The following is a 19,011-nucleotide window of genomic DNA, read 5'->3' on the forward strand; positions in this document are numbered from 1 at the left end:
GGTGTTTTTTTGAGTCGGAATGGTAAATGGAATTCTATGTTGACTGGAAAATAGGTATTCAATTCGAGTTTCACATATGAAATTGAAATCCATTTTGGAATTTGATGTTTGAGTTCACATTTGGAAACGAAAATTGAAGTTGAAGACAAGGGAGTTCAATGTGATTCTCATGAAGTTGTGAAAGTTTTTGCCTCAGTTAGAGTTCAAAGCGATGATTGTTTGTATTCTTGTGATTCGTTTAAAGGAATGGTGTCTTATAGAAAGCCTTCAATCCAAGATGTTCAAATGTATCAATCTCCAAAGAATTTGATTCAAAGTTGCCATGTTCAAGTTGTGAAGAATGAAGTTGTTCTTGAATTCAAAACTTCAAAATCCAAAAAGATGAAGAAGAAGAAAAAAAAAAGAAAAAGAAGATCAAAATCAAGAAAATTTGGGTTTCTAAACATAATTCTTCAATTGTCGTTTTGACGCCGAAATCAATGAATAAAATTTGGTTTCCAAAGCAAAAATCATCAAATTCTGTTATGGAATCGAATTCCAAACCCAAAATTGTTGAAAATTCTCAAATTCAACATGTTGATGAAGTTAGATCTTGGAGAATGAGAAGAGGTTTCATGGATGGTACAATGTGCATCATGGGTGGTATAATGTGCAAATTGGAAATTTCTTAATTCAACCAAGGAACCTAGATCTTTCACGTTCGATTCATGTATTACAAATGGAAAAATGGATTTTCAAGGAGGTTTCCCAAATTTTCAAATGGATTCTGAAAAATTCTTATTGAGATTGATACCGTATTTTTGAAGATCCGACGATGAACGATCAAGGTTTGCTTGAATTCCAAAATTTCTATCACATTATCTTTTATGATCCATAAAATTCGAGCGAAATTGTTGTTGATCTATTGATCTTTTGTTATTTTCATCCAATTTTAAGCCCAAATTCGGACACTGTTCATTATCTCATATGACTATATGAGTCTATGTCTCAATCAGATTGTGATCTACTGTTAATCGATTCGAGCCCAAATTAAAATTCGTTACTGTTCATCATCACTAATGAGTCCAAGACGTATATTCCATCAATTCGAAATCGGAAGGATGAAAGATTTAGAAAGTCAAAATTTGACTTGTGATTGGGTCTCGTTGCTGATTATCTCGTCATCTGATCGAAGTTTTTGTTCATTCGTTATTCTGGTCTTTCAAATGGTAAGATGATTTTGGAATTAGAAGGTTACCGGTTGTTTGTTTGAGTCGGAATGGTAAATGGAATTCTATGTTGACTGGAAAATAGGTATTCAATTCGAGTTTCACATATGAAATTGAAATCCATTTTGAAATTTGATGTTTGAGTTCACATTCGGAAACGAAAATTGAAGTTGATTTTTATTTGATATCAAATGGGTTTGTTTGGATGTCGAGTATCGATGTTGAAAATTCAATTTCAATGGCATGAAGTTGATGAGTGATCGGAATCTGGTTTATCAATCAAAAGTAGATAACGTGTGTATCGAATGGAAAATGGAATCGAAAGCCAAGCTTATAATTCGAAAGTGATTTGGACTTACTTGGAGTCGAAAGACTTGGAATCGAAAATATGTAGCTTGTTGCTTGACATCAAAAGTCAAAAGCATATAGAGACGAATGATTTTTGGGCTAATAGTCGAACGCCACACAGGTTGAATCATATTGCAAGAATTGAAAGCATATGGAGTCGATTTCGACTGGTACCTGTGATCGTTTGGTGTCAATTTCGACGGTATTGCTTGGCGTCGAGTGGGTTTCGACTAATGATGCCAGTTCGTATCAGGACTGATTGTGGATGAAGAGTCGAAAGCCACATAGTCGAAAGCAACTTGCTTGGAGACGAACTCAATTTTCGACTGGTGATATCGTTTGTTCCCATCAGGAGCAATTGGGGAAGAAGAACACTCGTTTTTTGCATCTGGTCCGTCATCTTTTGTATTTTGACAGTTTATACCCAGTTTTGGATAAGAGGATTGATTTCACTATTTTTGTAAACTGGAAAAAGATTTTGAATTTTAGTCCCTGAAGAATTTGTGAAACTGATAGTTTCTACCCAGCTTCGATATTAGGGAGTACTTTCACATTTGGAGTGAACTGGGTAGCTGAAGGCATAATATTTGCAACGGGTCCCTGTAGAATTTGTGAAAATGACAGTTTTTATCTAATTTTCGATTTTTTTGCAACTTTCACCCAAAAGTCGAAATCTTCACAACTTTTGAAGATATTTTCCTTGACTTTCCGTGATTGTTTTTCGTGAAAGATTTTCGTGGTTTCATTTTTATCACACGTTGAGAGGGAGTTTCGTATGGTTTATTCCTTGAGCGTTTCTCATACCGTTGTGGGTTTTATAATCATTTGTTGATTATTAAAAGCAGAGAAAATTAAAATGGGTATTCGAAGATTATTGGATATTATTTTTAAAAGTGGGTTTGAAGAGCGGTGTTACTTCAAGGGGGAGTTGGTATTGATCATCTGGAGCTCGTCTGGATTTTGAAGTCGGGACATCCAATCCTAGCTTTGAGGGAGATAATGTTAGGGTATAAAGTTCTCCTTGGATGTGGCTTACCGTCTTTGGATGTGTAATGGGTTTAGCCTTTCCTATAAATAGGAAGTGAGTGGCTCCCATTTAATGTAAAAACCATTTGTGAGATTAGTCTAGTGAGAGAATTATTACATAATCCATTTTTGTAATAGCTTACTAGATTAATGAGAGTTTAAATGAATTATTTACTCCTTTTGTTCTTCGTGGTTGATTGATTTACTTAATCTTTACATTTCCACATTCGTCATCATAACCGGGTCACTACAAAAAGACTATACATTCAATATATATATATATATATATATATATATATATATATATATATATATATATATAGCAAATTTATCCAAATATATTTCATTTCTATAATTATTACAATGAAATTTGAATGCAATAATTAGGTAGATTTTTTGGAGTAAAATGCAGTAGTAAGAGAAACAAATAAATGTATAATTCTCTTATAGAAAATAATGAAAGTTGGATGTTATAATGCGTAAATAAATAAAACATGTTTCTTTTTCATAATTTAACCCTAACTGCATCAAAACATTTAATTGAATAGTGAAAGATAATTATTGATTACAATCTTATGTGCAATAGAATATATCCAATATGACGAAGTCTATATGTTAAAACGGAACGTTTTTGAAAAAAAAAACAAAACAATATACGAAATATAATATTGAGAGTTTGGTGAATTCACTTACTGCATTGAGTATTGAGATGGCGCCCAAAGAGCACAAATGATGCAGAGAAGAGAGAATGATAAAACTTCACAGAATGCGGGGAAGATCCAAACATTTTGCCACCGCTCATTGTATGTATCAGCTGACTTGAAAGAAAACTACCATAAAGATTTTACAAAATCATTATATTGTATATTGTACCTTTCGGATATGATTTAATGAGGCCTAAGTTATATATATATATATATATATATATATATATATATATATATATATATATATATATATATATATAGGGGATAGGGAATATGAGACTGTTAGGTATGTAGTATTAGGTGTAGTGTGAGTGTAAACCTGACTTGTGTGACTAGGTTGTGAACCTGCCATGAGTAGCTGCAACACCCTCCTTTGTTGACAATAACAACTAGAATTGGCAGCTTCTTCATTTCACATGATGAACACATTAAATGGTAATAGTAGTTACGGTAGACTAGCTTACCTATAAATAAGAGCTCTAACTTCAGTTGTAGAGCACCACAAAAACAGAGAGTGATAGAGTGAGTATTTGCAATAGAGGGTTGTTTTTCTTTATTGAGCTAGTAAGCTCCTCCTTTTGTTCTAGTTCTGAATAAAAGTTTGTTTCAACCCCAACAAGTGGTATCAGAGCTTGGTTAAGCTTCGGGGGAGCATTCTCTGTTTTTTGGTCGAAATTTTTTTGTCTCAAAAACAATTTCTGAGTACACCGTTGGAAAGGACTCGTTCCGAGGATTCCGAAAATATATTTTTTTGAATTTTTTGACCACCGGAAGGCTTCCAAATCGCCGGTCAAAGTTGGTCAAAATTCGTCGGAAAGTTGGCCGGAAAAACCAGGGTTCGCCGGAGAAGACGACACTGTATCGGTACTGTAGCAGGTACTGTAGCAGTGACGTCAGAAGCTGTCCAAAGTTCTGAAAATTGCAGTTTAGCCCTTGTTCTTCCGAAAAGTGCAATTTAGCCCCTGTTTTTCAGAAAAAATGCATTTTTGGTCCCGTTTTTCAGAAAAATTTCATTTTAGCCGCTGTTTTACTTCTGTAAAAGTTCTATTTGCCCCCTGAATTTTTGAAAAGTTCATATTGGTCCCTGTACTTAAAAAAAATTCATAGTCGTGTATGCCCAAGTATATGCCAAAAATGACTACACCAACTTCGTCATCTTCTCAAGCCGAAGTTGAAAGTTTTCAAAGGACCGAGAAAGATGGTAGTGTTACGTTACACTAGCCAATGCTCACGAAGATGAACTACGCGGTGTGGGCCATAAAAATGCGAGTGAATTTACAAGCACAATGAGTATGGGATGTAATTAAAAATGCAGAAACGGACGAACGTAAAGATCGGATGGCTCTTGCGGCTATTTATCAAGCAATTCCAGAGGACGTACTTCTGATGTTAGCTGAGAAGGACACAGCTAAAGAAGCATGGGAAACGCTTAAGATGATGCACATGGGAGCCGATCGGGTCAAGGAGGCTAAGGCTCAAACCTTGAGAATTGACTTCGAGGTGATCCGGATGCAAGACAGTGAATCGGTAGATGATTTTTCCATGAGATTGAATACTATCGTAACCGGTATTCGATCTCTAGGTGAAAAGATTGAAGAAATTACGGTTGTGAAGAATTTTCTGCGAGCCGTACCGATACGATTTATACAAATCGTAACATCTATCGAGAAATTCGAAGATTTGAAGAATATGACGATGGAAGAAGTTGTGGGTCGTCTAAAGACCCATGAAGAGAGACTTCGAAGTTATGGAGAAAAAGAAGGAGGACCTTCTCTATTGCTTACACATGCCGAGTGGGAATCTCGTTCGAAGCAAACTGTCGAGAGAAACTCGTCATACACTTCAAGAGGACGAGGAGGACATGGTAACCGAGGTCGGGGACGAGGCCGAGGTCGTGGACGTGGCCAAGGAGGTGGTCGCGAGTACAATACAAATTGGAATGACCATAATCCTTCTCGAAAGGATAAAAGTAAAATCAAATGCTTTACTTGTGAACAATTTGGTCATTATGCTTCAGAGTGTCCAAACAAGAATCGAGGTGAGGAGGCAAACCTCACTCAAGCCAACGAAGAAGAGCCTATTTTGATGATGGCAGGCGCACAAGAATATGCACACAAAAAGGTGTCTCTAAGAGAGAAGATTTGTGTTAATCTTCTTGCATCGGGAGAAAGTCGAGTCAAGTCTGAGGTATGGTATCTCGACAACGGTGCTAGCAATCACATGACTGGAGACAGCTCAAAGTTTCGCAAACTAGATGAGCACGTTACGGGTCACGTGAAATTTGGGGATGGTTCGACTGTCGCTATATTGGGAAAATGGTCAATTTTATTCGATAGCAAAAATGGCGACCAAAGACTCCTTAATGAGGTATATTTCATTCCAAGTCTAAAAAACAATATTATTAGTCTTGGACAAATGACGGAGGAAGGGAGTCGGGTCATAATGGTTGGGTCGGATCTGACATTGTTTGACAAAAACAAAACTCTACTTTTGAGAGTTAAACGATCCCCAAACCGGTTATATAAAACTCCTTTAAGGACCGGTAGACCAACTTGTCTTTTAGCAATAAAAGACGAACCAGCTTGGATATGGCATTCTAGACTCGGTCATGTTAACTTTCTCGCCTTAAAGAAGTTGTCCGAAAAGGATACGGCAATCGGAGTCCCAAAGATTGAGCACCCAAACCAAGTATGTGAAGGGTGCGTTCTTTCCAAACAAACCCGAATTCCTTTCCTGGATCACACAGTTTTTCAGGCTCAAAAACCTCTACAACTTGTTCATATGGACTTATGTGGTCCGATCACACCTACGTCTATTAGAGGGAGTAAATATTTTCTCCTTTTAGTAGACGATTTTAGCCGGTGGATGTGGGTTTACATGCTATCGGAGAAGTCTCAAGCCTTGAGCGCTTTCAAACGGTTCAAGTTGATGGTTGAAAAGAGTTCGGGTTATCAAATAAAGACACTTCGAACGGACCGAGGGGGAGAGTTCACTTCAAAAGAATTCTCATCATTTTGTGAAGAAAATGGTATTCAAAGGCATCTTACGACACCATATTCTCCTCAACAGAACGGAGTTGTAGAAAGGCGAAATCGGATCATTATGGACATGGCAAGAAGTCTGCTCAAAGGTAGAAATGTTCCAGGAGAGTTTTGGGGAGAAGCGGTTAGACATGCAGTTTATCTTCTCAACCGCCTGCCAACAAAAGCACTTCCCGACAAGACGCCTTATGAAACATGGTTTGGCAAAAAGCCTAACCTTGAAAATCTAAAAGTTTTTGGTTGTGTTGCTTTTGCTAAACTTGTAGGTGGTCACTTGAAGAAGCTTGATGATCGAATTAAAAAGATGGTGTTTTTAGGTATGGAAGATGGAACTAAAGGCAACCGTTTGTTTGATCCGCAAGACCTAAAGTTGCCAGTTAGTCAAGATGTTGTTTTTGACGAAAAAGAAGAATGGAATTGGTACAAAAACAAAGAAGAAGAGATGGCGACTCCTAAGACCTTTACCATAATTGAACCACAACCCCATATACACCTCGAAACACCTTAAAATGACCCCCGAAATCAACCTGGAACAACCAAACAGTCCAGGAATCGATGCTATCCAAGTTGGACAACCATATGCTGAATTTGACGAGTCTGAACCAGCCCCACAAACTCCTGTCTCAGCCCTGTTTTCTTCAACGTCGCCCCATATGGAAAGCCCTTCTAGTGAGATTGGGCCAAGGGGATTATGTCCATTAACCGATATCTATTCTGAAGGCGAAAATGTGTTCCTTGAACCCAGAGGATTGTTGATGATTGCAGCAGATCAACCCTTGAAGTTTAAAGAGGCAGTAACCTCTATAGCATGGCAGGAGGCTATGCAAACAAAGTTGGATGCAATCGAGAAGAACAAGACATGGCAACTTACCAATTTGCCACCCGGACACAAAGCAATCGGTTTGAAATGGGTGTTTAAAGTGAAGAAAGACAACTTGGGAAAAGTGGTGAAACATAAAGCTTGACTTGTAGCAAAAGGATTTGTACAAAAGGAAGGAGTCGACTTTGATGAAGTTTTTGCACCGGTAGCACGATTTGAAACCGTAAGGCTCATTCTTGCCTTAGCAACTCAACATGGGTGGGTTGTCCACCATCTCGATGTCAAGTCGACTTTTCTCAATGGAAATCTCAAAGAGGAGGTTTATGTCGCCCAACCAGAAGGATATGTTGATAGAGCAAACAGTCACAAGGTGTTCAAGCTTTATAAAGCTCTTTATGGTCTACGACAAGCTCCTCGAGCTTGGAACATTCATTTGGATAAAAGCTTAAAAAGGCTTGGTTTTACAAAAAGTTCACAAGACCCAGCTGTTTACAAAAGGAACTCAAAAGACAAAATTCTTATTGTTGGTGTCTATGTTGATGACTTGATCATTACCGGGTCGAACACTAACGACATTGTCGAATTCAAAGAACAAATGAAGAAAGAATTCGAAATGAGTGACTTGGGATTACTTTCTTACTACCTTGGAATCGAAGTTTCGCAAAAGAAGTGGGGAATATCTTTGTGACAAACGGCTTATGCAAAGAAGATTTTAGAGCAATTTGGGTTGCTGGATTGCAATTCGACAACGTCACCAATGGAACCTAAGTTGAAGGTTAAGAAGGATGAAGATGGCGAAAAAGTTGATCCAACTGAATATAGGCGAGTGGTAGGCTGTTTGAGGTACTTGACTCACACTCGACCGGACTTGTCATTTTCAGTTGGAATTGCAAGTCGTTTCATGGAGGAACCGACCATTTTGCATTTCCAAGTTGTGAAACACATCTTACGGTATGTGAAAGGAACCGTTGATTATGGAATCAACTATGGAAGAGGTCGTGAAATTGAAGATTTGGTAGGTTTTACCGATAGTGATCTTGGAGGTGACCCTGTTGATAGCAAGAGAACAAGTGGAATGATTTTCTATCTAAGAAGGAACGTGATAACTTGGCAATCCCAAAAGCAAAAGACTGTTGCTTTGTCCACATGTGAAGCCGGGTTCATGGCAGCTACAACAGCAGCATGTCAAGCCATTTGGCTTGCTAATCTCGTGAAGGAGCTCACGGGACATCATATCATGCCTATCACCTTATATGTTGATAACAAGTCAGCAATTGCATTGATGAAAAATCCCGTGTTTCATGGTTGAAGCAAACACATTGACATTCGTTATCACTTCATACGAGAATGTGTTGAACCTGGGCAAATTATAGTGGAATATGTCAACTCGAAGGATCAACGAGCGGACATCTTTACAAAGGCTTTAGCATACGTGAAACATGGTGAAATGCGAAACATGATCGGAGTGACGAATCTTGAGCCAAGTTCGGTTTAAGGGAGAGAATGTGAGTATAAACTTGACTTGTGTGACTAGGGTGTGAACCTGCCATGAGTAGCTGCACCACCCTCCTTTGTTGACAATAACAACTAGAATTGGCAGCTTCTTCATTTCACATGATGAACACGTTAAATGGTAATAGTAGTTACGGTAGACTAGCTTACCTATAAATAAGAGCTCTAACTTCAGTTGTAGAGCACCACAAAAACAGAGAGTGATAGAGTGAGTATTTGCAATAGAGTGTTGTTTTTCTTTTCTTGTAATTGAGCTAGTAAGCTCCTCCTTTTGTTCTAGTTCTGAATAAAAGTTTGTTTCAACCCCAACATGTAGAACATTCAAAACAACGTCGTTTTTAGCTAAATTAAATTCACCGATGGACTGCCACTTCTCCTAATTAAATTCATTAAAAATCTCTAAAACTGTCGGAAGATGACGTTGCTACTCTTTCCACTCTACTGCAATTCAAACGAATGCTTTCCCAAAATCTAAACTATCTTTACTGCTATTTAATATGATTAAAACCACTACGATTGGTGCCTTTCTTCCTGAAAATCAAATTACAGTATAATTTAATTATTCTTTGTTGAGATAAGGACTTATAATCAAATTATATTTTAGTTTTTATCTGTAAGGACTTAAAATCACATTGCAATTTTATAATATACCGTACATATGTCATCTACTCTCTCTGTTACTACAAAATATTTCTTTCATTTACAAAACCATGTAACCAAAATTCTTGCGACTACCTGACATATTATATTGTAGTAGAGCTTGTATGTTTTTCGGTATGTACACATACCAACTCAAAGAAATTTATTTATTCATTGGTGCACTCCATATGTTTGACAAAAAGCTACCTTAAACTTTGATTCACATCACAGATATATAGACCTTTTCATATAGGCTAATTTTAAAAAAAATCGATTCTACATGTAGGGTTATTTGCAACATAGTATTTAGTATTCTGAAATTCATTACAATGTTAATTAGAAGCAAATTGCCAATTCAAATGATATAAATCATGGTCGATTATCTATGAACTACATATATAACATATTTGACAGTTTGTAATCAGTTATCAGTTAGTTATCTTGTAATTTTTAGTGTATAAATGTTTTCTTTTACTTTTGAGCAGCTATTCACGACATTGTCATACATTATTGTTTCAAAAATTTCTTCATCGCATCTTTACATGCATGAATAACAAAAAATAGATGGTTCACTCATTGTGTGTGCATATTGCCAACAATGCTTATATAAATGTGAAAAACTGAGATCTATATATAAATTAAAATTTCCAAAAACTGTAAATATTAGATATTCACGATGTCATCTTAACACAAGTAATTCATTAAGAATACACTGGAAAAGATGATATAACATCATGCCAGATAAATATAATTAACATCAATATAATTATATGCTAGTGTCACAGTCCTTGGCTGATCACTTGAACTTCGGCTCGATTGAAACCGCTCTCCGTCCTTCTCTATATCACTGAATGACGCATCCTCTTTGTTCTCAGTCATATCATCAATGTTTTTTGAGGTGTCTTCCTTCAACTAGCTTTCTTCACCATTAGGTTCTGCAACATTTAGGAAGGCTCATGCTAGTCTTTGTGTTTCGCCTCAATTTGTTTTTCCTCTTGGATGGCATATTTGTCTACAATTGGAACCTCGTTAATCACTTGTAGATATCTTAGTTGGTATTGATTTTGATCGAGTACTAGATGACACTCAAAGATCCTCTTCTTGAAAAGAATTTATGCTTAATTATATTTAGAAAATGGTTTTTTGGCCCATCTTCATCCCTTGCATGTGAGTTAGAAATGTTCCTTAACTCACGTATCAATGATGCTCTGGATTTCACAATCTAAATTAAAGTAAGTAAACTAAAGCTCTTGGAGTACATATAGTTTCCATTAAATTAGCTTCTATCAGTACTTCATCAAGTACATATAGTTTCCATTAAATTAGCTTATATCAGTACTTCAATTGATGAACTTCTACCTTTCTAACACAAAACAACCATCGATGAGATTATAATATTGTATTAACATATTTCAACTAATAAACAAGAACTATAAAGTTTTCTCTCCCTCAGCAACCATCCATAATCGTACTACCAATATAAATAATATATATGTTGTGTATTCTTGGCATTAAGGAATAGAATGGGTCAAGAGAATAACAAATGTCTACATACAAGATCACTTAAAATTGACATGAATATCACATGACATTTTGTCAAATATACGATCTGCAGGATTGAAAATGTTAATATTATCAAAATGTCATTAGACTTTATGCATCAAGAATTTAACATCGATTTATAAAAAGCCAACATGTTGAATAAAAATGTAATTTCACCTTATGAAGCAACTTTGAAATCGAAGGAAGAAATTATACCTATTGATGTGTGTAAACTCACTTAGTTTTAAACCTACTTTTAATTATCAAATAACACACAAAAGGCAGTGAACCTATCAATTGTGGTATAGCTAAATAAGTAGGGTATCGATCACAGGGAACGGCAAATTAAATTAAAAACTAATTTTATCTAAGTTAATTAAGAAGTAGGGGTTTTCTCTAGTTTTACAAGACTAGAAACTTACTAACTATTACTAATTTAAGACTAGAAAATAACGACTTAACTAGATTCAATAATTGGAAAGGAACTTCCGTTTAGTTCAACTTGGTTAACTCTATGGTTGATTTCAAGGTAATGGTGCAATGGATTAATTCTTTCGTTAGTTACCGATTCAAGTGATTAGATTCGTATTCACTACCCTAATCCTTAGCAAAAAAACTAACTTAAACAGTGGCCAATTGTCTAATTTAATTATATTCACTAGATTAATTATTCGGGTTAAGTTAGACTTGCAATAGTTAACTAATTTATTCTTTTAATTAACTCCTTGTTTGATGGTCATCTTACAAGCTTGCACATGAATTTACTCAATTTTCTTATTAATTCTAGTTTCATATTCATTAATCCTAGACATATAACATAGTGATCACATAGCATATGAGGTCAATAATCAATAGATGTTCATGCTAATCAATTATCTTCCTATTAACATAAAATTAATTATTATTCACACACAAGGTTCTTTAGCAAGCTAAAATAACAAAGATTCACCAACTTGGAATTAATCCTACCAATCAATCAAACCATATTGTCAACTTTGTATCCCCAAACAGAAGTCTAAAGGTTTTAGCTCATAATTGAAGTAAATAACAGCAAACAAACAAAGTCAAATTGCTTAACCATAATGATAAAACAAAAGAATAAATGGAATGATGAAATTTTGCCTCAATTACTCTCCGGAATTGAATTCTAGCTCCTTTCGTTGTCTTCTAGGGTTTCTCTGGCTTCTCAATCGCAGCAAGGTACTTCTGAATCGTCCCAGAACTCCCCTCTATCGATCTGTGGAATTATCTTTAAATATACGAATCGACTCGTCGAGTCCCTCTCACATTCCCCGTATTGTGATAACTCTCTGGGATCCCGAGTCATTATCTTCTCGATTCTTCGATTGGACTCGCCGAGTAGTCGATCTGACTCGCCGAGTAGGTGCCATTTTTAGTGTTTTTCTTCTTTATTTCATTCTCGATCTTCTAACTATTTCTCCCGCTTCCTTTCGCTTTCGAGCTTCATCTTTGGACTGAAAAACATAATTTAACACTTTTAAGTACCTTTTGTCCATAATATGCAATAATTTAGCTAATAAATGAGTAAAAATGTATACTTAATATGAACTAATTATGCACATATCAAAATACCCCACACTTGTCTTTTGCTTGCCCCCAAGCAAAACTGAATTTTAAACATATTAGAATCATATATAACAACTCCAATATAACCCAACCATTATGCCAAGACCGCAACGCATGCATTTGTGTCTAAAAATTTTCCTAAAGACCTCCCATACTCTAAATACTCACAATCCTCATAAACACTTGCCCACTCATCCCGAACTATGCTCATTTTATGCAACCCTCCGAATCCATCCGCAGAAAACCTCTTACCCTCAAGGTGTTTTTAACTGAGCAACCCAAGCATACATAATCTAGAATTACAACTTTTCGATACCACTATGGAGCTCTTTTGAATTCATCTCTTCTTTGATATTTGCTTTGATCTCTTTGAATTCACCACCTTTATTGTTTGATTTTCGGGTATCTTCAACTTTTTGGATTTCTTGGAATTTTGATCTTTTGATCTTCACTTTAATTGCTCCAAAATTCATACAATTTCTCTTGTAATTCTCTTTTTTTTTTTAAACATGTACCTCTCTTTTTTCACTCAAATCCCTACATGCTTAAGCAGGGGCGCTCAATCTCAATCTTTATTGGCTAATGATAACAATCTTCCTGGATACATTTCAGGTTTAGGCTGCTAAACATATTGCATCCCTCGGGCTGAGCAGGTTCGTGTTTTTGTCCCATGATTTCACTAGAATAAGGAAGCCACAAATGCACTAGAACGTATATAGGCTCAACTAAACATTTGGGTTTTCATGCAATCATCAACACAACTCTAACATGGAGTCCTAATTTTACTTTTACCAAAATTTTCTAATTTAGATCCTAAGTAATACTTATGGTATGCAAAATTTTAAAATTAGCCTAAATTAAGACTCTAAATTTTCTAATATGTAACCAACCCCCTACCCCACACTTATTTGATGCAATGCCCTCATTGCATATTATGTATGAAAAAAACATAAAAAGAAACTAAAGAGGGAATTGGAACAAACTCCCCTGGGATAGCAGTGGATAGGTTGATCACTTCCTTTTCATCTCCAACTTCAATTGCCTTTAGACATGGTATCCATGCCTTGGGTGTCTCGTCTCGTGTGGGTCACAGACTCGTCGAGTTACTTCGGGAAAATCTTCGCATTGTTGAGAATTAAGGGCGACTCGTCGAGTCAGCTTAGTGCACTCGACGAGTTGGTCACTAAATGAAAATAATAGCATTCTGCATCTGATCCAGCTTCCAATAAACTCTCTATACTTTCTGTTCACTTCTAGACTCCCTTGCCAAAATCTCTAAGGACCGGACTCAATACTTTAACTCTAACGTTCCTTTTTCTTGACTCTCTTTCTCACTTTGATTCTATAACTCTAAACCCCTTTTGAAGCTAGCACTCCTAATTCAATTCTAAAAAATTGTCAAAGCATCAAACATCAATTAAACATCAAAAGCAAGTTTTAAAAACATCAAACAAACCAAATAAAAAAAACAAACACAAAATTAAAAATTGTTCAATAAAAATGCATAAAAAAATCAATCCTCCTCATCATCATCATCAAGCCCTACTCCACTTCCTCCAGCCCCACTTCGTCTTGCATTTATCACCTCTTCCCATGATGGAATGTATGGAAAGTTACCACCATCTATGTGTGGAATGTTAAAGTGTTCAAAAAGTCGGATATGAGATTGGTTGCTAAAATTCAAGCCCCGCGCCATTTGATCCTGTAGTCGCCTCATCTCCACATTGTACCAATCCATTGGTACTTCGTCATTCTCAACCAGAATCACCGGCGGCTCCTCCTCAATATCCCGCTCTCTCCTCGAACGAACCATCCTCCCCGGTGCTTCGGGACCAACAACCAGATCATCATTCGGGATGGCATAGTGGCCACCACCATAATCTTCAATAATCCTCGCTCTTCGGAAAAGAATTGGATTGAAGGGAGGTGTAGGGATCATCGTCATGAAATTCCACGCACCGCGGTTCATCAACCCGAATGAGTTGGCCAACCGGGTGACAAGCATCCCACCATTAATTCGTGAAGTTTTGCGATCCTTGACCACACCCGCCGAGAGATATGAAGCTAGACACCAAGGAATGTTGCAAAAAACGTCGGGTGTAATGATGCTCCATAAATAGAAGATGTCAAGGTTGGAAACCTTGTCATCATCCTTTCGTTGATTGATGGTGGATGAAATGAGGCGGTGTATTAGGCGGTGTGTTGGGGATCGAATGCTCCCTTCTTGTGCCGACTTTGGAATATAGACCTTGTTACCAATAGTATTCCACCAGCCCGTACTCGTAACTCCTTCGGGAAACACCATATGGGTTTGTGCCAAAAAGGCCCGAAAGATGGGTGTTGAGACCAAGGGCTGATCATAAACCCCTAATCGACAGGCAAGATCCACCATAGAGCATTGATGAAACTCTCCCCCAAGACAGAAACTGAAGTTGGACAGGTGATAAGCATCCACTCCCCCGGTGAAAGATACCGTGGAGAAAAACTCCAAACAAAGCTCCAAATTAACCGTGTCACACCGCATATGCTATCACTCTTCAAGCGTTTGAATGGTTCGTTCACTTTGACCGTCCGTTTGTGGGTGATATGCGGTGCTCATATCGAGATGAGTACCCATTGCCTTGTGGAGTGACTGCCAAAAGCGCGACGTGAATCTACTGTCCCTATCCGAGATGATAGATTTTGGCACTCCATGGAGCCTTACGATTTCTCGTAGGTACAAACGCGTCAGTCTCTCCATCTTGTAGGACTCTTTGATTGGTAGGAAATGGGCGGATTTCGTCAGTCTGTCGATTATTACCCATATGGTGTCCAGTCCATCCGACGTCTTGGGCAGCTTGGTCACGAAGTCCATAGAAATCCCCTCCCATTTCCACTCAGGGATTACCGGTTGCTGTAACAATCCGGAAGGTTTCTGGTATTCCACCTTTACTTTGGCGCACGTAAGGCACTTACTAACATAGGTTGCGATTTCCGCCTTCATGTTAGGCCACCAATAGTGTTGTTTAATGTCCAAATACATCTTGTCCGATCCAGGATGAATGGAGTATCGTGTCTTGTGGGCTTCCTTCATAACGGTCTCCCTAAATCCTCCGATTTTTGGGACCCAAATACGGTTCATGAAGTAGTATACCCCATTCTCTCTTGCCTCTAGGTTCTTTTCCATCCCGCGCAATGCCTCGCTAATTCTATTTTCCGCTTTCATAGCCTCCGGCTGGACTGATGCAATTTGAGTGGCCAGATGAGATTGAATGGTTATCGAGTGCGTTTTCGTACGGCGATTAGTGTACTCCTTCCGACTTAATGCATCAGCTACCACGTTGGCCTTACCTGGATGGTACTTGATCTCGTATTCGTAGTCGTTTAGCAATTCCACCCATCTTCGCTGTCTCATGTTCAGCTCCTTCTGATTCAAGATGTGCTGGAGGCTCTTGTGGTCTGTGAAGATGGTGCACTTTGTACCGTACAGGTAGTGCCTCCAAATTTTTAGAGCAAAGACCACGGCTCCCAGTTCTAGGTCATGGGTCGTGTAATTTACCTCGTGCGTCTTTAGTTGGCGGGACGCATATGCTATCACTCCTCCACGTTGCATGAGAACGCAACCTAAGCCCTGATTCGACGCGTCACAGTAGACTACAAAATCTTTCGTTCCTTCAGGTAGTGATAGTACTAGAGCGCTACAGAGAGCTTGCTTCAAGGTTCGAAACGCAATCTCTTGTCGGTCTGTCCACTTGAATGGCACGCCCTTTTGTGTAAGCAAGGTAAGCGGCTTGGCGATCTTAGAGAAGTTTTGGATGAATCTCTTATAATAGCCTGCTAGGCCTAAGAACTGACGAATGTATGTGGGCGTAGTCGGAGTTGCCCATCCTTCCACCGCTTTGACCTTAGAGGGATCCACATGAATTCCGTTTTGGCTAATTACGTGGCCTAGGAAATTCACACTCCGGAGCCAGAACTCGCACTTGGAGAGTTTGGCGTAAAGCTTTTCCGTTCGCAGAGTCTCTAGGACTTGTCGGAGATGTTGGCCATGCTCCCCTTTGCTTCGAGAATAGACGAGGATATCATCGATAAATACAATGACGAAGTTGTCAAGGAACGGTCGACAGATTCGATTCATTAGGTCCATAAATGCGGCAGGTGCATTTGTTAGACCGAAGGGCATTACGACGAATTCATAATGTCCATAGCGGGTTCGGAAAGCGGTTTTGGGAATATCCTCTTCTCGGACCTTGAGTTGGTGGTATCCAGACCGTAGATCTATTTTGGAGAAATAACTAGCTCCTTGGAGCTGGTCAAATAGATCATCGATTCGTGGGAGTGGGTAGCGGTTTTTAACAGTGAGTTTATTCAACTCTCTGTAATCGATGCACATTCTGAAAGATCCGTCCTTCTTTTTGACAAAGAGCACCGGGGCTCCCCACGGCGAGTAGCTAGGTCGGATAAATCCCTTGTCCAGAAGCTCACTGAGTTGGCTGGACAATTCCTGCATTTCAGCAGGAGCCAACCGATATGGTGATTTAGCGAGAGGAGTCGCTCCTGGAACAAGGTCGATTCGGAACTCAACCTGTCTCTCTGGGGGTACTCCTGGAAGATCTTCAGGAAACACGTCCGGGAATTCACACGCTACCGGAATATCTTGGATGTTAGTTTCTTCTTTGGTCCTGTCCACTATGTGAGCCAAGAACGCCAAATTGTTCTTTCGCAGATGTTTTTGTGCTTTGATGCTCGAGATGAGGCGAAGATTCGTACTGGGTTTGTCTCTGTAAATCACTAGGGTTTCGTGATTCGGAAGACGAAGGCGAACGGCCTTCTCGCGGCACAAAATCTCAGCATGGTGGGGGCTTAACCAATCCATGCCGATAATTACATCGAAACTCCTAATTGATACTGGCATTAGGTCTATTCGAAAAACGTGCTGGTTAAGGGTTAGGATACATCCGGTGTAGATCTCTTCAGTGGATTCGGTTTTCCCATTGGCCATTTCCACCGTATATGTTTCATTTAGCTTCTGGGGTTGTTGTTTTAATAAATGTTTAAACTTCTCGCTCACGAAACTTCGCTCCGCTCCGGTATCAAATAAGATGCATGCATAAGTGTGGTTTAGGAGGAACGTATCGGTCACAACTGCGGGATCCTGGACTGCATCACTCTGACCCATAGTCAGCATTCTTCCTGCTCCTCTGTTTCTTGAGTTGTTGTTAGGGCAATCTCGGCGGAAATTCCCCGTCCTTCCACACCCGAAGCAGGTGTGGCTAGGCCCTGCATTATTGCCGCCGGCATTGGTGTTGTTGTTATTGCGGTAGTTGTTGTTGTTGTTGTTGTTGTTCTGGTTGTTTCCCTGACTCTGGTTCCTAGGAGGGTACGTCCTGCAGAACCTTGCAGTGTGTCCCCTTCGGTTGCAACTGGTGCAATGGAGTTCCCTGCATTCTCCGTGATGGTGGAGGCCGCACTTATTGCAACTGGGAAGATTACCGGAGTAGGGTCTTGAAGCATTTGAAGCAGCTGAGGCTGGAGCATGTGGTGTGGCTGGAACCGGTGCGGTGACAGCGTTAACTGCCACTGTTTGCTGCCTTTTAGAGGTCTCGGGGCCCTGACGCCCCTTCCTCTTGGGGTTCTTCCCTCTCCTGCCATCACCCTCCTTTTTCTTCTCAGTCTCTACTGGCTTCTCGCCCTTCTTGTTGTTATGATCATATAGCCTCTTTGCCAATCTCTTCGCACTGTCAAACGTTTCAGGGTTTGCAGCTATCACATTCCCCTGAATGGGAGGTGTCAGTCCCCAGATGAATCGTTCGATCTTCTTTCCTTCTGATGTAATCATACCCGGGCACAACAGAGATAGTTCGCTAAATCTTGATATGTAGGCATCGATGTTCGCATTCTGCACAGTGAGGTTCCATAGTTCCTGCTCCATCTTTTGTATTTCGCCTCGAGGGCAGTACTCAGCCATTAACATTTCTTTCATTTCTGCCCAGGGGATAGAGTTGGCGACAGGGAGCGTCATAGCTTCCACGTGTCTGTTCCACCAAGTGAGTGCTTGGTCCACGAAAGTGCAGGCCGCGAACTTCACTTTCATCTGCTCGGGGCAATCGCATATCTCGAATACCGACTCTACCTTCTCGATCCATCGCTTCAGAGTGATCACACCTCCAGTGCCGTTGAAAGTTCGTGGTTTGGCGTTTGTGAAGTCCTTGTAGTTACATGTTTTGGTAGGTCCTTGATTCATCCCGTTGTTCGAACTTCCTGCCCCTTGCCCGTTGCCTCCTCCATTATTCCCCTGATGGAGTTGTGCCATAGCTGCGGTGACCGCAGCAGACACGGCTGCTTGGAATGCTGTGGAGTCAACTTCGGGTGGAGTTGGTCCTGGGTTTCCGCGAGTAGGTCGGAGAGGCATCTTCTTGTCACGAAACGGAAAGATGTTGGGTGTACGTGGTCTCTGTGAGGCATCTTATTATTATTATTATTATTATTATTATTATTATTATTATTATTATTATTATTATTATTATTATTATTATATAAGCGTTTAAACAATACTTTCCAACTACTATGTACAGACAGGGGCCAGACATAAAACACCGGAG

General features: G+C 39.1%; 1 pseudogene; it reads left to right on the forward strand.

Moving 5' to 3' along the window:
- The first annotated feature begins 7,907 nt into the window (after positions 1-7,907).
- LOC145098955 (secreted RxLR effector protein 161 pseudogene) lies at positions 7,908-8,459 on the forward strand (annotated as a pseudogene).
- The last annotated feature ends 10,552 nt before the right edge of the window (positions 8,460-19,011 follow it).

This window comes from Lactuca serriola, chromosome 4 (assembly GCF_051521515.1).
Source record: "Lactuca serriola cultivar US96UC23 chromosome 4, Lser_US96UC23_V15, whole genome shotgun sequence".
In the NCBI taxonomy this organism is placed as follows: domain Eukaryota; kingdom Viridiplantae; phylum Streptophyta; class Magnoliopsida; order Asterales; family Asteraceae; genus Lactuca; species Lactuca serriola.